Source organism: Lutzomyia longipalpis, chromosome 2 (genome assembly GCF_024334085.1).
Source record: "Lutzomyia longipalpis isolate SR_M1_2022 chromosome 2, ASM2433408v1".
Classification (NCBI taxonomy): domain Eukaryota; kingdom Metazoa; phylum Arthropoda; class Insecta; order Diptera; family Psychodidae; genus Lutzomyia; species Lutzomyia longipalpis.
The window spans coordinates 20,465,940-20,490,731 of record NC_074708.1 but is presented as its reverse complement, the minus strand read 5'-3'; the positions used below and the strand labels follow the sequence as shown (position 1 = coordinate 20,490,731).

The 24,792-nt window shown below is 34.1% G+C and overlaps 1 protein-coding gene across 1 annotated transcript in view; it reads left to right on the top strand.

Annotated features, from left to right (window-relative positions):
* LOC129789294 (disintegrin and metalloproteinase domain-containing protein unc-71) overlaps window positions 1–24,792 on the top strand; it is a 260,875-nt gene that overhangs the window by 13,667 nt on the left and 222,416 nt on the right. The gene's annotated exons all lie outside the window — the stretch shown is intronic.

Genomic DNA, 24,792 nt, shown 5'->3' with positions numbered 1-24,792 from the left:
TAGTGTAGATTAAAAAGCAAAAAGTTAGAGTACGAAAAGCCTTTTTATTTAAGAATATTAGATTCCCGACTTCATGCCTTTATGGCCATTCTGTAAAACTCCATTCTTTCACAAATGCTTCCAGCATCCCAGGATGGGATTCTGCTTATTAAATAAACATTTCATGCTGCCTGGGACTTGTCCGGGTATCTCTTCCCGGAATTTGTGGATGCTACAGAATGTCCAAAAGTTCCGGATGATGCGGATGATTCAATTTTTTTCCATCACAGTCTAGATAAAAAAAATTCAAGAAATAAACTCTTTATCTATCATGGAAAATGCAAAAATACTTTAAAAGAATTAAATTTTTGCCAAAAATCGAATAATCCATTGTGTTTTGTTGATAAATTCACTTAACTTTAACCTCATTTTCTTTATTTACATTAACTTATTATTTCACTTCGTCTATCTTCGGTTTCACTTCGTTTGATAAAACTTAAATTTTAACAGCGACATCTGTTTTCGTGTTCTAATTTCGGAGGTTTGTGTATGTGTTACTATAAAAGAATGAAAAAGAAATTTTTGTGGGAATGCCAAATCTTACAAAATCCCTTGTAAGACGAAATAGATAGAAAAGAAAATATTTTTGCCAGAATAAGCTCCTTTGCCTACTAATACTGATCACAAATCGTATTGTAACGCATAAACTAACTTCTATACGTTGTGGGACACCAACTCTTATAACTGGACGCGTTATGATTGACTTTTTAATTGTTATTCTGCACAACTATAACGACATAAAAGAATTTACGGGTACAAAGTAGGTACATAGATATGTGAAAAAAGAAAAAAGTAGAAAATTTGTATGGGGACCTAGGGACTGGGATAGGGCTAGTGAAATGTAAAGAATGATTTAATGATTTAAAGGAGGGAAGGGGCGGAATCCTAGATTCGTATTGACCTACTCTGCCTCCATACCGAATTTCATTACAATCAGCCCAAACGTTTCTGAGGAGTTCATATGCCATAAACAAACAAACAGACAGATTTTTCAGTTTCAGATAGTGCTACGGGTGGAAACTCCCCTGTTGCGTTTTCTTTTTTTTTTGATACATTTTCATATGGTATAATGAGTCAGTTACATTTGCCTATTTTGTGTATTGTTGCTATTGCTCTATTTGTACCTGTTCATGTCGTGGATGAAAAACATGAAAAAAGTGTCCACGTTCTTTTACCTATGACATTTTAGTGTCGAAGGGTCATGTAATCCAATTATATTTTTGTCCATTCTGTGCCATGGGTTTGTTCGTATGATCAGCGTGCGTCTTGACCCCATTTCCGCCAAGGCGTCAAATGTGGCACATTTCCCCGTCTCTCTGACACCCTTGTTTATACGCTCCAATTCAGTCCGGTGATTTCTTCAGCAACAACCTTAACCAAGTTTTGTGAGGGAGGGAATATTATAAGGAATAATGGTGGCACTCCATAAATTTCCAACACAGAGCAGAAAGTGAGAATTAGGGAATTAGATTATCTGCACGATGTGGGACTAGTACCATCCACTTCGATGAAGACGCTGTCCTATACCGGGATCTCCTGATTAGTGCACACACAATTCCGTATTTATTTTGACTTTTATGAACCATTTACAGATTTATGAACACGTAGGTGGGATGGAAAGACCTCATTCATGCAGAAAAACACCGGTAAATTAATTCCATTAGTCTGCATTTTATTATTATATACACAATTTCTCAGCCACCTTACCCATAATAATGGTATACTGTATAAAAATCACACCGCTGTCATATCCGTATTTTGTGAGACCAACATTTCTTATACTTCATCGCCATAGTCCAGAATGGTTGAGGCATCCCTCACAACCACTCACACAATCGTAGATTCAAATCTCTCTAGGAGAGAAGGAGGTGCGTGTCAAGACAAATTGCAAGAGCGTTATTCAGGCATTCCATGCGAAAGAGTTCGAGTCCACAGTCCACACAATGTACCTATAGAGAAAATTGAAGTGTGACTGTTATGGAAAAAAAGAATGTACTGGTAAGCTGACCAAGCTTACGGGAGCTGTGTTTCTTTCAGTGTACCAAGCTAGATAATATGGTCAAAACATATCAAAAAATGAAAAAAAAAATGTCGCCGTTTTCGAGATATTCATCGAAAACTAATCGAAAATGTTGCTTTCGATTTTTGGCCCTCTAGCGGTCACTTTTGAAACTTTGTATGTTTTAGAGAGTTGTAGGGCTTGTTGAGAGCTTTCATTTGAGCCCTGGTTGATCAAAATCGGTCAAGCCGTTTTCGAGTTATGGTCGATTTTCGATGAAAAATTGTGGCAGCCATATTGACTAAACGGCTTGATCGATTTTCGAAAATGAGGTATCGTTGGAAAGGTATTGATGGCCCCTACAACATATCAAAATTTCAGATTTTTAGCTGTTACAGGGGCTGAGATATAGCGAAAACAAAATTTTGAGGTTATTCAAAATCGGATTTCTTCCAGTCGATATTTAAACTTTGCCGTTTACCGCACGTCTCTATCTATCACCGTTTTCTTGCAATTTAAGTTTATAATCCGGCCGGACGGGCGGGCGGCCGGAAAATTTTTTTTTGGCGCATACGTTTTTTTTGGAATGTGGGAACCATAATTCGTGTTCATCCCAAGTTTGAGCCCGATACGACGACTTTCGATTTTGCTCGGTACACAAAAGCTGTGTCTAAAAGAAACACAGCTAAAAAATTACAATTTTCAAGCTCTTTATTAAATTCTTTTTAAATCTCCTATAGTTTGCATCGTTAGATCCATAAGTTACGCTGATAAATTTTTTAGGTGTAAGTCTTCATAAATATATATTGTTATCATCTTCTCTAAATATCATACAGCATTAACCCTTCCACGCCGTTGTTATAGCAGACAATTTTGGAACAGCGTATATTTCTTCTATTAGACATATCACCATGTGCTTACATTTTTTGGATAAAATAAAACATAATTATTATAAATTGTGCCATGGAACATAGCAACTTATACAGAATCTTTCACATTCTACGTTCCTTGTTCTAATTTTCGTATAATACACTTAAATCGTTCCCATAAATGCAATCATTAGATCGAGTGAAGTAATTAGGGGCCAAAAGTATTAAGAAAGAAAGAGTTTAGAATACTAACTTTTTATTTCAAAGCAGACAAAACAAACAAAAATACTTGGTATGCCACGATTGTGGTATACCAACTAATTAAGGAAAAGAGATTACAATGATTCATTCATCCATATATATATACCAAATAAATCATGCATGAATTAATTCGAAGAAAACCTTAAAAAAAGATTTTGTAATTATTCTGTGGGTAAATCGTTTATTAGCGATATGCTTATCGTAGCGTCTATCGTTAACCTTCTTGCAGTACCTTCTCCAACCATTATTAATACCACAATTAGTATTAATATTGTGCAATAGAGATTGCATTTGTGCCACTTTCGCAATCGCAATATTTTAGTTTCAAATTCTGTGGAAACATGGTTCATAAAACGATTGGTTTGCTGCAAATTACTTGGAATTAGCTCTGAATGTTTAGTATGATTTAAATTATGAGTAATTTTGCAGAGCAATCTCAATTATTATTAAGATTCTAACAAATGTGTATATTACCTGGTATATTACAATGTATCTAATGTTGTAAGATACTTGGAAAATGTGAATTTAGTTTACTATAATTTTAAAAAAATATTTTTTAAAAATTGATAAAAAATTAGGCTGCATTAATTCAGATTAAAAATAAATTATTAATTTAAATCTGAGGCAGACAGATCTTACGTTCACTAATGAAAATTCAAAGTTATTATACAGTTATTATATTATATTATATTATAGTTATTACAGTCAGGTATTGGTTAGCGTCATATACGATGTACTCTTCTCACCCATTTATAATAATGAGTGGAAAGAGTAGATCCCATGTTTGAAAATTCAATACTTTATGTCTTAACGATTACTTTTAATGCCTATACATTTGAGTTTCGCAAAAATTAAATTAGTCCTAATTGTGAAAAACATTTTATAATATATTAAAATTTATGTCAAATAAGTTATTTTACAATTTTGAATGAGAACTGAATCAGTACTCTGCAAAATGATACCACTAGCTAAGATGTGTAAAAAAATCCCTAAGGGTAGTGCTATTGTCTTAAGGCGGGATTGACGCACGTAAAATCTTTTTACAAAAGTATACCTTTATGCAAAACTCCACTTCGCCAATTTTATGATAATCACCATTGATTTTCTTTCTCTGCTTCAATATATTCGTTCTATCGCTTCTTTGACATGCTATTGGTGAATGCTTCTGTACAAAGCGCCTGGAAAAATGTCTCCATGGGGCTTTTTTTTGTTATATTGTGACACAAGAGATGTGTGAAACGGTGACTTTTATCGTCTTGTTACCGCTTCGTATTCACATTTGGCGTTTTATTCTTTCAACTTGCTTCCGCTTCTAATATAGCTTTTTTGGTGGGAGCTGAGGTGCTCTCTCCGGGGGCGTCAAGGGTGCGTGTCAATCCAAGAAAAACACAATTTTCACCAGAGCTTTCGGCGAATCACCTCGCCTTCTTCTGTGGTCAATTTTTGTCTAATTTTGGATTCCGTCAATTTCTTTTTCTCTTTCAGGCAGTATAATGACCGGATGGGGATATTTTTCTGGGTTTTTCTCAAGTTTTCCCAGAGCACAGAACATAAACACTTTCATTTGGTAGCAGTTGCAACCGTTGCAAAAACCCGGAAAAATATCCCCATCCGGTCATTATACTGCCTGAAAGAGAAAAAGAAATTGACGGAATCCAAAATTAGACAAAAATTGACCACAGAAGAAGGCGAGGTGATTCGCCGAAAGCTCTGGTGAAAATTGTGTTTTTCTTGGATTGACACGCACCCTTGACGCCCCCGGAGAGAGCACCTCAGCTCCCACCAAAAAAGCTATATTAGAACTGTGATTCTTTCAATTTTCATAATATGTACATTATGTACATATATATCATAATATATAAAGCTGAGAAGTTTGTCTGTAGTACATGAACTCATCCGAAATGGCTGGGCTGATCGTGATGAAATTCGGTATGGTGGTAGAGGGGGTCAATACGAGTTGCAAGCGCCCTCATAAAAAAAGTGATTTTCTCATTTTAGCTGTGTTTCTTTCAGACACAGCTTTTGTGTACCGAGCAAAATCGAAAGTCGTCAGATCGGGCTCAAACTTGGGATGAGCACGAATTAGGGTCCCCACATTCCAAAAAACGTATGCGCCAAAAATAAGATTTTTTCCGGCCGTCCGGCCGTCCGGCCGTCCGTCCGTCCGTCCGGATTATAAACTTAAATTGCAAGAGAACGGTGATAGATAGAGACTTGCGGTAAACGGCAAAGTTTAAATATCGACCTGAAGAAATCCGATTATGAGGTCAAATCCACCCCCCCCCACCCCCCCGTCCGCCATTTTAAATAACCTCTAAATTTTGTTTTTGCAATATCTCAGCCCCTATTATAGCTAGAGGGCTGAAATTTTGATATGTTGTAGGGACCATCAAAAGCTTTCCAACGATACCTCATTTTCGAAAATCGGTCAAGCCGTTTAGTCAATATGGCCGCCACAATTTTTCATCGAAAATCGACCATAACTCGAAAACGGCTTGACCGATTTTGATCAACCCGGGGTCAAATGAAAGATCTCAACAAACCCTACAACTCTCTAGAACATCCGAAGTTTCAAAAGTGACCGCTAGAGGGCCAAAAATCAAAAACAAAATTTTCGATGAGTTTTCGATGAATATCTCGAAAACGCCATTATCGATTTGCTTCATTTTTTGATATGTTATAGCTGACTATATTATCTAGCTTCATGCCAAAAATGAAGAAAATCTATGGATCCGTTCTCGAGATATAGTCTTCCAAAATTGGCATGTCATATCTCGGGTTCTACAAGTCCGATCTTGATCAACTCAAGCGCAAATGAAAGGTTTCAAGAAACCCTACAAATGTCTAGAACATTGCAACTTCGAGAAATGACCGCAAGAGGCGCTAAAGTCAAAAACAAAGTTTTCGAAAATTTCGAACTCGAATTTTTCGAAAATGGCGACATAATTTTTTTTTCATTTTTCGATATGTTATAGCTGACTTCGAGACCTTTAAAACAAAAAAAAATTTATGAAAATCTATGGATCCGTTCTCGAGATATGGCCTTCCAAACATTTCTTAGGGTATGACTTTTCAACTTTTCCCGACTTTGCGCGTATTTAAATTAATTCGCGTTCTAGTTTGCTCTCACAAAATTGGTACACTGAAAGAAACACAGCTCCCGTAAGCTTGGTCAGCTTACCAGTACATTTTTAACCTGCTGTACGGTCAGATAACAGTTTTTTTTTATTTTAAAAATTTTCGGGGTACTTTTTTGTTCACCCCCCCCCCCCACAAATATACTCTCCCCTATTTTAGTTTTTAAAGAAATTTGCTCACACATGATTGAGGGTTTGAATTAGCTAGTGTTAAATAATAAATAAAAAGTGTAAAAATACAAAATAATTATAAATCAGTTAAAAACTTTTTCAAAGAAAATTATTTTTATTTCGGATAAGATGATTTTTCAGATGATTTCTCAAAAAATTAATAGTATAATATTTTTGGAACGGTAAAATATTCATAAATAAATTGAATTATATATGCGAATCATTTGAAATTCTGGTTTACAAAACAAATGAAAAAAAAGACGATATAAATCTCTGTTCCTATAAAGGTTTGGGGCCTATGGTGTTCCCTTTTGCTTTTCGAAGTCGGTATGTTTTACACAAAACTGAAAATTTAGGATGAATTTCAGGATGGTTATGGAGCTTTGTATGTATAAGGCATCACTTACTGTATAAAATTACATGGGGTAGTTCGAAATACCACCACAAGTGAGAACAATTACTACAAACCCAACGTTAGCATGTCAGACATTGAGAATTGGTAGCTCCTTGATAGCGAACGTGGAGGTTTGTCTTGTGGTGGCCATTTCCCAGGTATATAGTATACGAATAACTGACCCATCCCCAAAAGGACGAGGATGCCCATAAATTTATTGATGACGCCACAGATTTAGCTGGTGAGAATTTTCCTTCTCATTCTCAGGGATGAGCCTTCGCATCGTTCTCAGCGGGAAATTTATTTCTCTTTTTGTTTGCACTAGGATGTCCGATAAAGGAAACTGTATCTCTGGACCCAACAATATATATATATATATATATATATATATATATATATACATATATATAAGAACGGCTCACACGAAAGCATTTCAGTAGAATCAGCTCTATTGGGAACGGTATAAATATCATCGTGAGATATAATTCTCATATAACTCCCCCTCAGCGTGGGCGATAATTGCGAAACAATGCACCTGCAGAGATGTGTACTTGAAAAGCTTATACATACTACTTATATTTCAAGTTGTATATAATATAACGAAATAAGATGAAAAATGGAAACGTATAACTCACTTCAAGCTGATTGCACACAGCGAATAAAACTTCTTATGGATTTAGCAACTGCGAATAAACTGTAAAAGTGAGTTAACAGACAGTTGCAGTTTCCATCAATATCGTTTTAATTTTAAAATCCTCAGAAAGATGATTAAATTCCTTATCAAATAAAAATACGCAATTTGAACAATTTAATCTTTTTTCGGTGTTCACCATTATACCATTGTGAATAAATTTTATCCTATCTGTCACTTTTAGGTATCTATTATAGCACTAAATTGTCATGAACAAAATGCTAAAAAATTATAATATTTAATCTAAACCATCCTATCGTTAAAAAATGTTTTTTTTTTAATTTTAATTGAAAAAAATGTAGGGGTAACTGGGGCAAAAAGTTAAATCGCAAGGTTCGGAAAATGGACTGAAAATGCATTTTCCCATTGAGATAGAAAGAAATCGTGTGAGACAAAATTGTAGCCCGGAAAATTTCCTATAAGACAGTCGTCATTATAAAATTAAAATAATTTCTCGATAGGGGAGACCGGGGTAAATAAAGTCAATTTGCATAAATCCTTATTTGCAGGATTCCCCAAAGGCAAGAGAATTTCCTCGATAAGTCATTTTCATAGGAAATTTCCTGGCATACAACTTTGTCTCAGAATATTTTTTTCTATCTCAACGGGAAATATGAGTTTTCGAGCTTTTCCTAAACCCTTCCGCTTCTGACTTTTTTTAGACGCAGCGGGTAAATATAGTCACCAGTTGGCTAAATAAAGTCGGTCGAATTTTCCGACATTTCCAAAGATTTTTCACCTGAGAGACTGATAGTAGTTGATAGCTAAACTTCTCACCTTTTGATCCGCGACAAGGAATTTCACTTTTCTATTCACGAAAACAGAGAATTTTGCGATTTTCTCAATCACGCCATTTTGCAACGAATGGATAGAAAATATGTCGAAAATTTCGAACTCCCATATGATTTACATGGGTTGACCCGATCTACCCCAAGGGGTATGTTTTGATTCAAATAATTGTACAGAAAAATCATTAAAAGTTAATGAAAAATACACCTTTGGCAACGTTTTCTGAAGTAACCCAGCTAGTGAGAAAAATTATCAGATTGGAAAATTGCCGAAGGATAAGTTCGGAAAACGCGTTTTTCTCAATACACAAAAGTTTGGGAAATGGGCCAAAAATCTATTTTCATTTTTAACTCCTAAAGTACTGATCGGATAACCTCCAAATTACTGTCAAAAATTATAGGTTGGTAAGGCTTTGCACCCTAATTTTTCCGATTTTTCCGAATTATAATTTAGGAGAAATTGGCATTTGAAAATTCGAAAATGACTTTTTTTACCCCGGTCTCCCCTACATACCAAGGAAAATATATTTCTCAATTAAAATTAACAAATTGCCCCATGTTCCCCTATTACACTATTTGCAAACTGGTGCTTAGGGTGTTTATTTTAGAAGCACATTTCTTTATAAAATGTATCGGCTCTTACTTCATTGTAAATATGAAAATCACAAAGGAATAGTATGGCAATTACCATACTTTTCATAGGACATGCGATAGGTATATGATTTCAAAATTATCAGCTTAGACATGCAATTTGTATTGCTAGAAATATATAAATTGTATTAAAGGACTGAACAAACCGACACTTGATTCCGTCAGACAGTTAAGCATAAAGAAAGATCTATCGTAAAAAAAATTTGAACTAAGTTTGACACATAAGTTTGTTTTTCTCAGTACCTACACTTATTCGCTGTGTTATTAGCTTTAGAAACAGATGAATAAAAAATATATATATAGGTACGTTGTGATATTTGTTTCATCCCCTTACCGTCAATCCTGTTGTGTTTCCGCATACCACAAAATCAATTTTCTTAACACAGCAGGTGCTCCAGGGTTCAATAGAATGGTGACTCGCCAGTCTCTAAATCGGGCTGATGTGCTTCCTATTGGCGCTTTTTTATCATCGACAATAGAGGATGAGCCCATTTGGTGCTTGTATATAGAAGTTCGGAGATGCTTACTCAAAGAAACCGCCTTAAAAAATCCATGAATTTTCACATAAAATATCTACATCAAGCATAGCCCGCCTTAAGGCCATAATATTAAGGTTTTGTATAGCGTGAGAAAACATGCGACAATTTAAACATTAATCATACCATTCGATTTACTTATACTGTCAGTAACACCGATATACTTTTATTATTCAGAAGTGACAAATTTTGAACAATAAATTATTTTGGAGAATATTTTTTATAGCGTAATTTTACCTCTAAGCTCATGACTGTAGAAAATATGAAACTGAACGAAATATATTATTATAAAATAAGTAATATCCTTGGATAAAGAATGAATCCTTGAATGAATTCTTTATTATGAGAAAATTTTGGTACAGAAAGCAAAACAATTTTACAGAGTTGGAGGGGGGGGGATGGGTTAAAAGGGAAATATTATGTGAGATGAGGACATGGCCGGGCTACGAGTAGAACCTATTTTCGCCAAGGCAAATCGGGTTAACAGAATTAAATCACACACCCCTTCTAAGAATTCTGAGCATATTTATGATTCTGTTCAGAGGGCGAGCAAAGAAAGGGATACCCAAAATAAATTGTTCTACCAACTCTTCTGGATGTTCTGAAGACCGAAATAATTTATCTCTTTGCAGCTAAGAAGAAAGTTTCTATTCGCTATTCAGCACCATATAAAAGAAACAAGTATATGCGTATTATAAAAATTTTAGTTCACCTTAAGTAAGTCTATTAAAACTAAAATTACAAAAAAATATTCTGGTTTCTGTCATTTTAAAATTGTTGTAAAATTTAAAAAGTTCTTAATCCTTAATTATTCAACTAGTCAACCCGAGCCTCCAATCACTTGTGAGTAAATTCTTATTTGAATAAAACCCGTATTCTGGCCCTTCGGTAGGTAAAAATTAAATAAAAAAAAAATATTGTTATATGTGGGCACTATGAAAGGGGGGAAAGCGGAATCCCATATAGCCCTTGCAACTCATATTGACCCGCTTTGTCCCCCCCGCCCCCCCTACAAAATTTCATTACGATCAGCCTAGCCCTTCCGAAGGAGTTCATGTGCCACAAACAGACTTTTCAAAAAATAAAGAAAATCACAAGATATTCTTTTACAAATTGTTTTAAGTAGGGCTCCGAAAAATCGAACTTTTCGATGCTTCGAAGTGTATAGAAAAAATCGAAGCACTGCAAAAGAACTGCTTCGTTTTTAAAATGCTTCGATTATTCGAATAATCGAATAAGATTCGAAGCTTCGAGTAATTTTTAGATATTCGAAGCTTCGAAGCTTTTTGAAATATTCGAAGCTTCGAAGCATTTTAGGTATTCGAAGCGGATGGACAACACGTTTTAAAAAATGCACAATTGAGCTGTGCCTTTTTGTGAATTTGCATAGCTTGAAGAACTTTTATTATAAAATTCTCCTCAAGCGCGAAGCGCTTTTAATAAAAAACTAATGTTCTTAAAAAATTATTTTTTTAAATTATTTTTTTAAGGTGTCTTTAAGCGCGAAGCGCCTTTAATAAAAAACTAATGTCTTTAAGAATTTTTTTTTTAAAAATCTTTTTTTTAAAGGTGTCTTCAAGCGCGAAGCGCCTTTAATAAAAAACTAATGTCCTTAAGAATTTTTTTTATAACGAAGCAGTTCTTTTGCAGTGCTTCGAATATGCTTCGATGCTTCGAATCACCGAAGCTTCGATGTTCAGATCGAAAGTCCGAGCCCTAGTTTTAAGAAGGGTCTTCAAAGTTAGGTACCAATAATGTGTGAGAATGAATCTAAATTCTTAAGGTTAAAAATCCAGAATAATAAGGACAAACACCTTTTTTCTGGCCGTAAGGAAAAAGTGGAACTTTAGGCTAGGTACTTATTGTTGAATAAGATGGAAAACATTTCCAACTTTATGTTTCTGCAATCAATCACTATCTGGTCAGATGAATATAAGTGTGAGTGATTTTGTGTTATTATTGGTGTCGCTAGAGTATACAGCATGGGTTGTTTACACACCCTTCTCCTTCTAAAACACTCAACAACTTTCAGCCCCTAAAACACATGTACTTATAGTGTTGGGAATGGTAACAGGTGTGAGGGTAGTATATTGTTGCTGTCTCCCTTTTATATCTCGCATTGCCACTGTATTGATTACCGTCAGGCGTTATTGTCATCGCAAAATGTTTTCACATAGGAAATGTAGTTATGTATGTACGTACATGCATACATATATGTATGTAATATCAGTTAATTTCTATTTTCACCTTATTTTTCTAACAATTCTTTTATGATAATGTTATGTACAAAATTTATCAAAATGCTTGTTGTTTAGGTCCACTATCAGAATGCACAATGTGATGGAGTTCATGTGTCACAGACAAACAAACAGACTTTTCAGCTTTATATATTAAGATGTCTCAGCTTTGATTTTGAATTTTCCACAATTTGCTGTACTATCCTATTTTTCGCAGTGTAGTCCACCAGTATTGATTTTACCCACAGAATCCTAATAAATATATCTGCGTGTGTAGAATTTTTGATAAAATCGGTGCCTAAAAGTGAAGAGAACTTTTTTTTTACTCACCGAATGAAGTGATAATTGCGGGATTTACATACTTTCCCAAAGAGCAACTTGGGAAAGGATGCTTCGTATTCTAAACATATAATTTACGTCAAAATGACTTTGCATAATTGACCTCAATAAATCAAAAATTCTTGGCAAAAGAGTTACAGATGAGCATGAAAGAGAACGGACAATAAATTTTTCGCGGAGAGCAGGAATGAATTTACTTTGAGCACTTATCTCTTATTACTTCCTCCCGATTGTTGTCTCTATTGTACTACACCTTGCCCTCATTTCTGTGATTTCCTCTCTGCATAAGCTCTATACGTAGTATATGTATACACATAAATGTATATACTATATACATCTACGTTTTATTCATAAATTGCCACGAAATGAGGTTCACCATAATTAATTGCGTCATTAAATTAATTGTTATATGGGGTTGCAGTGCATTTGAGAGGTTGAAGGTGGGTTAATGTCTCAGTGTATCTACTTTTAAATGAGACTGTAAACTTAAACAACTCTGTTATATCTATGTAGGAGAAAAATTTATACAATTTTTATTGCCATCTCATGCAATTGCACACCAGATCTTCTAAGAAATACAGTGTGGTCATATGAAGTCGTCGTTCTATTCATAAGTTTTAATATACCATAGAAACTAATTAAAACACACTCCTTATATTGAATACCACAGATGAGTGAAAGTATTTTGAAAAAAAATGAAGTTTTCATAAAATATAAAGCTTAGAATTCTAAATAAAAAGCTATATTATGTATGGTAAACCTAACTAAATTAAAAAAATATATAAAGTTCATACATAAATGATAGGTATAACCTTTTCATATTAAAAAAGAATGATATTAATAAAATTAAGCCTCTAAGAAAACGTCCCTTAAACTTCACATATCTAAGGTTTAATCTTATGGTACGGCGAATTCTACAAAACCACCATTTTATCGTTTATTTTGAATCGATTTAGTAGTTTACTAAAATCGCGGAAAGGGTTTAGAGCATTGTTATTACCGCTCCTTATGAACTACATAAATTTTTGTTTTCAGCGTCTCAAAAAAATCCAAAAATTTATTCATAGTGAACGTTGAGAAGTGTTATTGATCAGAACCATTGCATTAGTATATGCTTATTTTAATGACAAAATATAGATTTATTTAATACAATTTCATGATAAGTTGAAAAAAATCTGTGCGATTGTAAAATAAAATTAAAAATGAGTATTTTTTCACTCATCAATGGTTGACGTTTGTTTAACGTATAAAATTGTATGCTTGAATAATTTTAATCCATTTTCCAATTCATAAAGTCTATAAAATTGAAAATTTCAATTTTCGATCTTTCTAATCCAAATCCAAATGAATTCATTGCACCGTGCATATTCAATCACCTCTTGTATAGCATTTTGCGTAAAATAAACATCAAAAACAGAGGAAATTTTCCATTCCAGGTGAAAATATTTAGAGAGGTGGTGCTCGAAAATATCCATATTAAATGCACTGAAAATTCAATAAACCATGCCCGTCATGTAACCGCGTCATTTTAATTAACCTTTGTTCATGCAAAATATTCTTGTTGAAACCCTTTTTACCCACAAGGATATCCACAATATTCCATCCTGTCATCGAAAACATCCCGGAAATGTGGGAATGAGTGAGGGCGTTTCTCTCATATGTATTGAAACCAGATAATAATTTCATCCCGTTTCATTACTTTTGAAATCAAAAATTAATTTGTACAAGAATCGATTTGATATTTGAAAGAGAATTGCTGATTCAGTGATTTTCGAATGTAACATATGCGATAAAAAGACATTATTTTATGATTACAAAGGCAAAGGCATATGATACATATTTTTTTTATATTTATAAGCTGAGATCTCTTTCATGATGAGCTAAGTTCTCTTTCATGAACTTACTTATTATTTCTTCAAAGAAAAAACAGCTTTTGTGTAAACTCCAAAATGCAAAGTCGTGATCGGGCTCATTTGAACACAGTATTGTAAATTTAAAAGTAAATATTTACAAAACATTCATTTCAACAATCCAAAATCAACGTCTTAGAATGACACAAAATATTAAATTCAATCCAATAACAAAGAAATTATTATCAATCAAAAAATTACATGAAATAACAAACATGCCAACAATCAAAGAACACATAAAAACATTAATGGAAAATTTTTACGAAAGAACAAAAATATCAATCAATAAAAATATAACAAATAAGTATTTATCACATGAAAGACACATCAATAAAATCAAATAGACTAAAAACATATAAATCTCTATTTTGCATCTTAGATCAATAATTATTTATATCACAAAGGTTTGGTAAGGGGGTTTAGGCTAAGTTTGGTTAAGAATTTTATCAAAAACAAAAAAAAATTGGATAGGAAAATATCAAATCCAAATTTGAATAAGAGACATAAATTAAACACACACATGAATTAAGAAAACAAACAATATGAAAACCGCCAAGGTTGGAACATATAACATTAAAACATATAAAATATAGGGGAGGGCGGGGCTTATAAAGCCACTTAAGGGTTTGGAAAAAGCCTAAAATATCATATTTCCTAGCTTGATAGAGCAAAATGATCTGAGAGAGAGTTATAGGGTAGTTAATTTCCTAAAGAAATGAGCGATTTATTTTTTTGGGAAATATGATATTTTGAGCTTTTTCTAAACACTTAAATGACTTCTTTAACCCCAATCTCTCCTACAGAATAATATAGAAAATTAATTTAAAAAATTTCCTTCTTTATGGTCGATTTTCGATGAAAAATTGTGGCGGCCATATTGGCTAAACAGCTGGACCGATTTTTGAAAATGAGGCATCGTTGGAAAGTTCTTGATGGCCCCTACAACATATAAAAATTTCAGGTTTTTAGCTATTACAAGGACTGAGATATAGCGAAAACAAAATTTGGAGGTTATCCAATATGGCGGACGGGGGGGTGGGGAGTAAAATTTGACGTCATAATCGGACGTCTTCCAGTCGATATTTAAACTTTTCCGTTTACCGCAAGTCTCTATCTATTACCGTTCTCTTGCAATTTATGATTGAACCACGGCGGATGGCCGGACGGCCGGAAAAAATTTTTTGGCGCATATTTGTGCTTATCCCCTGTTTGAGCCCGATCTGACGACTTTCGATTTTGCTCGGTACACAAAAGCTGTGTCTGAAAGAAACATAGCTAAATGTCTGTTAGCTAATGTAGGGTAGATTTTTAGATTTTCCATACTTGTTTCATTTTGTGGTAAATTTAACTTTTTCAAAACCCTATTCTGCATTTTTTTGACACACCATGCCGATTAGACGCATAAGGAAAGATAGTTGTGTACTTCACCTATAAGCAGTTATATAGCAATTTTCATAACATATCTGATGGATTGAAAAAATCCGGGTATAGGTTCAGTGGTGGGAAAAATTATGAATGGCAGAACCCTATTCAAAAGCTCATACCATGTGGAGTTAAAAAAGCGTTTGGCATACAATGAAATCATTTTGGAAAAGAACCTGGGTGAAATTTATTAGAGAAATTATTTTCCAATATTGGTTTTTCACCAAGTTATAAATTATTATGTCTTTTTATTGTACATGGGGCAAAACAGCAAAAGCATAGCTCTTAGCAGTGCTTTCAGAAATTTATACGTTTAACACTTCTATCCAGCAGTTCAGAAAACTCTATATCGCGCGTATATCTTTGAACTTTCGATTAAACCCATAAATTTTCTCACCACACAAAGACTATTTTTATATTCATTTTACTTGGGTTGTGAGGCAGTGAGGGATATAATGTAATTCATTTTCTAGAGATGCTACAAACCCTTTAAATTTAAATAATAAACTACACTTAATGAAAATTTTACAATGGTGTAGCTTTTTCCTTATTATCAATGAGAGACGCGAACTAGGACAGAGTATTCTCACGCAAAGTTTCGTAGATTTTTGAGCAATAATTTTTGTAAAATTCGTGTAATAATCAATATGTTTTTGCTTGTCTTTGTGTCCAAAACAAGTGAAAGTATTCTAAAAATAAAAATTATATCAATTAAGTATAATATTATAATGCACATCTATATCTCCTTTTATCTGTGATTTTCTGTATCCTTCAGGTGTAGCTTATCTGTTTTTTTTGCATTTACAATTTGCGATGAAAAATGATCTTTTGGTCCGGAAGTTAATGCTATATATGTACATATATTTCCTATATAGAAAAAAAATATTTCAAGGTTTTGAAAAAAAAAATTAAAATATTGAGCTTTTGAAATTGTTTGCAATGCTATTTGTGGCTGTACTGCGCTATAAATTGGATGCCTTTACATTGCGAGTTGGCGAGATGTAAGAGAAAAGTTCCTAAAAGCATTGAAAGAGCGAAATGAGCACACGGATATATCAGACATACTAATATGTGTAGGGGTAACTGAGGCAAAAAGTTAAAATTGCAAGGTTTCGGAAAATGGACTGAAAATACGTTTTCCCGTGAAGTTATAAAATAATCGCCTGATACAAAATTGTAGCCTTAAAATTTCCTAAAAGACATTCGTCATGGAAAAACTCAAATATTTTCAGAGAAATTAGAAAATTTTTTCTCCCTAAAAACTAACCTTTTGCCTCATGTCCTCCTATACTATACAGTGAGACCCTAGTACAAGACTACTTGGTTATACTACTCTCGTGCATTGAAAATAATGTGTGTGAAGAGTACATTCGAGTGGTCGTTGTCTGGGGTCCCACTGTAGTGAAAAATATACATAGCATGTACGTAGTAAGTATGTATGTATGTAGGTATATTCAACGTCAAAGTTGAGAATTGGAGAAAGGATTTTTGTTAGTGAGAATAGAATGATTTATGGAAACACGAAATTGTATGACAAATTGTCGTCGAAAAGATACGTGCTACTTTCTACAATCGTTTTATTTTCACTTCGATCTTCAATGATTTTATGCAAAGAATCGCTCTCTGCAAGGCATTGCTTTCAAGAGTCATATATCGACAAAATTGATGTTTTTTTTTCTTTTGCCAACCCTCGTTCTCTGTTAATATGTGTAACTATATATAAAAAATGAAAATTATTTTTGCCGATACAATTTATGTATGTATGTACATCTAACAAGAAGCACAGACTCACATTAAACTTCAATATTTTCTTTAAATAAATAAGCATTTTTAAGTGGTAAAATTTTATGAAAAATAATTACTGCTTGCAAATATTTAGCTTGGGAAAAACTATATGTAAAGAAAGTGCTTCAGGTTGACTACTGGCATCTTATATAAAAATAAACAGAAACAATAATACTTTCCAATACATGACAGAAAAGGTTTCATAGGCAACAGATTATTTGATTGTACTTCAAGCGGTAATTTACGCTTTGTATAGCAGCGAAACTGGAGTTTAACTTATGAGATAGATACTTCGCGATTGAAGATTTATTATATTTGGTAATTTGTTGTATTCCAGAGGCGCGATTATGGAGCCACCCAGAATTGGGAATGTTGGTTATAAATTGTTGGAAGAGTAACCAACATTCACTTCGCGGAGGTATTATTGTGCATATTTTAGGTGGCGACCCATCAAAAATATGTTTCGAGGCCGGTCGGCAGCTAAAATTTTGTCCGCAGTTTAGTTTTTCGTTCGGGTGGATTTATCGCGCTTCGGGAGCGTTCGGCATGGGTGCAGAAAATTTCCGCGGTTTTCTTCAAAAATTCGTCAATTTCTGACTTTGTGATTTGAGAGTGCAAAAATGATGGAAAATTTACGCAGAAGAGATGCGGTAAGTAATTTTACGATTTTCTTAATTAATTTGGGTAATTTTATCTTTTTGATCCTACTAGTTTTCACAAATATCTTTTGTGCAATATTCCAGTAGCATCAAAAAGATGAAATTGATAGAAAACAATGACAAAATTCATTATTTTGATCTAAAAATTTCTCTTTACATAAAATAGCTCGAAATTAATTTTTTTTTTATTTAATTATATTTTGTTCAAGTAAATTAAAGATGAAAAATCAAAAAATTTTGTAAACGAGAAAAGCTGAACTATTAATTAATTTATTTCTATATTTCAGATCGTTTTTGAAACACAATCAGTGCCCGGATGCCCTGTTCAGGATGCCCTACCCAGATGCCCTGCCCGGATGCCCCCCCCCCCGGATGCCCTGCCTGGATGCCTTTCCCGGATGCCCAGCCTGGATGCCCTGCCCGGAAGCCCTGCCCGGATGCCCAGCCCGGATGCCTTTCCCGGATGCCCTGCTCGCTTCTGCCTTAATTTTTGGCAACATTGGAAAATGTATGTAATTTCTGATTCCTATTTTTTCATAAAATTCATTATTATTCCACTCTTTTTTTTCCTAATTTCAGATCCGTTTGGAGCACAAAATTGTCCGTGTCTGGCTTCCGTCTTCAATTTCTGGGATCCCGACATACGCAACTTTATACAACACAAAGTTCCGGAAATGAAAGGTGAGAAAAAATATTAAAAATAAATTTTGAAATAGTTTTTCTTAGGATTTTTTAATTTTTTTAAAGGCCCGGATGTCACAGGAAAAGGTGGAGGAGAAATCATCTGAAAAGCAGTCCAGCATCGAAGGAGGCATCCACAGAATGAGAGAGGCATCGCGGGAAATTTATATTTTAATTTGTAATTTTTTTTAATAATAAATATTAATAAAATACGAATTTATAAATTAAACGCTTTTTTTAAATTTAAAACGAATTTCAACGGCTAAAACGATTGACGAATTTTTTCAGAAAACTGCGGAAATATTCTGCAGAAAAAGTGTCCCAGCGCCATACAAAATTTCTAAAGAATTTCTTAAGAACACGTCTTCAGAAAATCTTTAGAGCTTTCGAATTTTTCTGCAGAATTCTGAAGAAATTCGGCAGCTAATTTTTGATGGGGAACATTTTAATCTGCGGCGAAACTCAACATAACCTCACTTTTCAATGTTTTGATTTTATTTTTCGCGAATTTGCGTGAACTTTGGGATTTTACACATCCGGGAGCACCTTATGAAGTAGTGGGAGCTTATTTCAGAGGGAGTTGAGGATCTCGGAAGAAAAAAAAAAAGTAATTTTTCTACTCACTCTTGGCACCCGCGAACCGCGCGAACGAACCAAAATATTTAGTATTGAAAATCACCAATTTATTTTTATTTCTAAATGACACTTTTTCACCGATTTTGGCACTATTTTAGGTCACACTCCACACAATAATAATTAAACTTTACGTTTTTGATGGATTTACTTAAATTTTAGTGTAAAAAATAAGATTTTGGGGCTAAAAGTGAGCCAACCAAGTGCTCAAAAGCAGTTGGTTGGCGCCAACCAAAATTTTGAGAGAAAATGTTGGTTGAGTGACACCATAATACCGCTCTCCCAAAATTTCATTTAATTTCAGGAGGCTAGGGCGAAATCTTGGGAGGCGCGTTTTTATATTTTGGGAGAACCAATTCTGGGTGGCTCCATAATCGCGCCTCAGATTTACCTAGCAACTTGTACATATAATAAGCTGTGTAGTGATAATAAAATAAAAGGAAAAGTTATTTAATTAGCTGAAGAATTTTTGACAAAATATTTTGTGCTAACTTCTTAGTCGAACTGAGGTACATATGGCTTCTATGGGTATAGATATTAAAAGTTGTTCCTTGAATGTACAGTACAATCTCTGAATGTTTTTAAGCAATTAATATATGAGATGTCAAAGTAACTATGGGTAGGGTTCTTGTGGATGTAAATGACATCTAACATAAACTTCTTCGTTACCGGTACATTTTCATTGGTGAAATTTATTGAAATCTAATAATTCTATCTCGAGTGGTATATATGTAGATTAATTCAATTTATATCCGGTTTCTGGGTTTGTGCAAAAACATCCGAATCATTTTACAAAACTTTCATGACGCCAATTTATCTCGGTCCCATTTACAAGCAAACCCCGCTCGAGGCGTAAAATTATTCTCACCAGAATCGCACTTTCCACTTTAGAAGTGATAGAGCTACAGAATTAATTATACTATGTAAATAGGATGACTGATTAATGAAATTTTATTTATACATTTTGGAGTAGAAGGTGGTTTAGAAGTGGTTGGGACAGAAGGTAAATTGATGGCTGTAAGGAATTTATTGTGCAGAGACTTTGCGAAATGGTTATGAAAAAAATCTTTTAGAATATTTAGATGTATGCTTCCCTATTGGAGTATTTTTAATAATCTGTCAATCAACTTTTTCTGATAATTGACTTTCGCCATATGATGTACTTAATTTTTTTTTTATAATGAAAATACGTATAATCCTGAATGCGGTACTCACTCATGATGACTGAATCGACCTGTAAGAAATTTAGAAAATGTATTTGCTGATTTTTCTACTTGATGGTTCCACCCTCTAAATAATACATAAATTCTCTTTCAATCTTCAATCTCATTAACCTCGACCATTTTCCACAACCGCAAAATCAATGAACATGTATCGATTGACACAAAAAGGAAATCATAGCGAGAAATACATCAATCCTAGTCAGATGATTAATAATATGCTTTCAGAAATCTTATATTTTTGTATACTGCTAGGGAAAGTAAAACAAACCCATCGACAAGTACTTGCGGAGCAAAGTCAGCATTTTAACTTTTAATGACTTTTTCACGAGATGTGAAATTATTTCCGAGTTCTCACACCACTAACGCGACAAATTCAATCAAAATAGTACGTTGGAAGCATTTTCTTTTGAATTGCGGTATTTAGAGCCTCATAGGATATGAGTCACGATTGTTGGTGACAGTCAATTGAGAAAGTTGAGAGATGGTTTTGGGGACATCTTTCTTTAATTAGATTTCACGTAGTTTAGATATTACACATAGGTAATATGATTATTCTTGCAATAAAATACACATAAATCCAAAAAGATTTTTATTGTAAAAACTAAAAGTAAAATTACGATAATAAAAAAACAAATATAATTCAATTATCTTCATTTTTTAATATAAAGTTGAAAAGTCTGTCTGTCTGTCTGTCTGTGGCACATGAACTCTTCCGAAAGGGCTTGGCCGATACTGATGAAATTTGGTATGGGGTCAATACGAGTTGCAAGCCCTATATGAGATTCTGCTCCCATCCCTCCTTCATAGCGCCCCCACAAAAAATGATTTTTTCCTGCGAAGGGTCAGATAACGGATATTTTTTTATTTTAATTTGTCGGGAGGTTTCTTTATTATACGTCCCTTCTACTTGCCCTACCCTATACGCTACCTACGCTCCCATATTATAGTTTTAAATGGAATTTGTTCACACATGATTGGGGGCTCGGATTGACTAGTTATTAATATAACTCCAAGTCAACCCGAGCCCCCAATCACGTGTGAGCAAACTCCATTTTAAGCTATAAAAGGGGATCGTATATTAGTAGGGGGGATAATAATACGGTACCCCGAAAAAAAAATCCCGTTAACTGACCCTTCAGCAGGGGCGCTAGAAAGGGGGGTTGGGGCGGAATTTCATATAGCCCTTGTAACTCGTATTAACCTCTTCTACGGAAAAATTCGGAAAGTTTAATTAGATTCACGTTCAGCAACAGGTACTTTATCTTAGAATGTATTTCGATAAATAAATTATAAAGAAATACGCCAAAACTTGTTATGTACATATTTGTAGGGTAGAGCAATTTTGTGGTAGGTACGAAATTTTTGTTTTTGAATAAAAGCCAAAATATGAGACCAGTTTAGACTAAATCAAGAGGAAGAGAGCGTAACTAGTATTCTTTAAGATATTGCAAAAAAATCTGATTCAACATGTTTGTCCAGTTACCTCTATATTTTATAGTTGATTAGTGTGGGTAGTGAAAACTGAAAATTACAAAATACCCGTTATCTGAATATTGGGTAGGTAAAAAGTAAATATAGTTAATTTTTATAATAAGGGTGTTCTCCGACAGGGTGAGGGGGTGAAATCCCTTATAGTAATTGCATTTCGTATTGGTTCCCTTTATCTCCTTTAACGAATTTCATCCCGAGCATGTAAAGTTCACTTGCGGCATACAAATAAACAGATGGACATCCTTTTATTAAGATGGAAAACATTGTAAGCATGACAATAGTGTACTACTTGTTCTTTTTTCTGATAATACTACATAAGCAAATATTATTGGATTATTAATCTTCAATTTGCAGTAGTGGAGTTGAAGTGATATAGCTTTTACGACGATAATGGAGTTCCCTACAGTGTAAGTGACACTGCCTCCTTTTATTCTTGCTTGGTGCGTCAGCTATGCACTTCTCAAACAATTTATTTTTCTCCCTGCCCTTCCTTCTAGAGTTTCTGGAGAAAAAATATACTCGTATTATGCAAGGTTGTGGATGGTGTTCTCATGCTATCCCGGGACTCGTACATTATCCTGTGAGGAAGGAAGACATTGCAGCTGCAATTTTATCCGCTGTTTCTTCATCTTGGCAACTTACCTTCCAGGATGGCGCTTTTCCACAAGAGCGATATGTACATATATTTAGCCTCGGGGTATTCCCGAAGGAGATGCACCTCAAGTTAAGATAAATTATATTATTTTGTCGATGAAATTCCTGTGACACATTTTTCATCATTTGTCAAAGGTTGTTTCTCTTACGTACAGTCAGAACGAAGTGATCATAAAATTTACCTTTATATAACCTACTCTTTACTATTTGGGTTTTCTTGTGACATTTTTTAAAAATATAAATATAAAAGTCACCATTAACTGTAAAAGAAATTCTCTGAAATAGTAAAGCCGATCATACCAATACGTGGCATTGAGTTAAGAGGCATCATTACGAATTTTAACGGTTACATAAGATTCCACTCCTGCCTCTTAAGACGTCCCTATACAAAAATCTCATTCTTATTCAATTACAAATTTTCCACTTTTAAAATTAAATATTCAAATGGGGCTTAGGGTATAACTAGTGATAAAAAAACGAAATATTAAATATTAGTGTATGTGTTATGAAATCAAACTATAAATGTACTGGTAAGCTGACCAAGCTTACGGGAGCTGTGTTTCTTTCAGTGTACCAATTTTGTGAGAGCAAACTAGTACGCGTATCAGTTTAAATACGCGAAAAGTCGGGGAAAATAGAAAACTCATACCCTAAGAAATCTTTAGAAGGCCATATCTCGAGAACGGATCCATAGATTTTCATAAATTTTTTTTGTTTGAAAGGTCTTGAAGTCAGCTATAACATATCGAAAAATGAAAAAAAAATTATGTCGCCATTTTCGAAAAATTCGAGTTCGAAATTTTCGAAAACTTTGTTTTTGATTTTAGCGCCTCTTGCGGTCATTTCTCGAAGTTGCAATGTTTTAGACATTTGTAGGGTTTCTCGAAACCTTTCATTTGCGCTTGAGTTGATTAAGATCGGACTTGTAGAACCCGAGATATGACATGCCAACTTTGGAAGGCTATATGTTACTCGAAAACGGATCCATAGATTTTCTTCATTTTTGGCATGGAGCTAGATAATATGGTCAGCTATAACATATCAATAAATGAAAAAAATTTACGTCGCCGTTTTCGAGATATTCATCGAAAACTAATCGAAAATTTTGTTTTTAATTTTTGGCCCTCTAGCGGTCACTTTTGAAACTTCTGATGTTCTAGAGAGTTGTAGGGTTTGTTGAGATCTTTCATTTGAGCCCTGGTTGATCAAAATCGGTCAAGCCGTTTTCGAGTTATGGCCGATTTTCGATGAAAAATTGTGGCGGCCATATTGACTAAACGGCTTGACCGATTTTCGAAAATGAGGTATCCTTGGAAAGCTCTTGATGTCCCAATGGCGGACGGGGGGGTGGGGGGTAAAACTTGACGTCATAATCGGACGTCTTCCAGTCGACTTTTAAACTTTGCCGTTTACCGCAAGTTTCTATCTATTATCGTTCTCTCGCAATTTAGTCATAAACCACGGCCGGACGTTAATAATGCGTACTCATCCCAAGTTTGAGCCCGATCTGACGACTTTCGATTTTGCTCGGTACACAAAAGCTGTGTCTGAAAGAAACACAGCTAAAAAGTGGCATAGTTTTATAGTATAAAAAATTCTTTTAGTGCGCAAAGTAAAAGCTTTCAAATTTTTACATTTTCTTCAAGGTTCAATTTCCAAACTTATAATTTTCGTAATAAAACTTTCCAAAGTCCACATGACAAATCAAGCAGAATTTCACAATCCAAGTGAATGTCAACTGTAATAAAAGTTTTATGGGATTGTAGATTTCAGTTCTCTGTTATTCCAAAAACCCATTACTACATCGTTTATATCAATCTTTAAATTTCCATCAGACACATGCATATGGAGAATAAACAGCACACAAACAGGTGTTGAATCTTCTCGCTCAAGGACCACTTTATGCGAAAACATTTGCGCCCCAGAGTGAATGAAAGTTTCAGAATGGATTATACGAAATTCTAGAGATTTATTGCGCTATATTAATTATATAGCTGTTTATGGATATAGTGGTAAAGTTCCAAACGGAGTTACACAAACGTTAATCATATTTCAACAATTTTGAACCTTTTATTTAAAATATTTTATAACAAACTAGTTAACCCGAGCCCCCAATTACGTGTGAGCAAACTCCATTTTAACTATAAAAAAAGCATTAGTAGGGGGATGAATAATCCGGACCCCGACATATTTTAAAAATAAAAAAATCCCGTTATCTGACC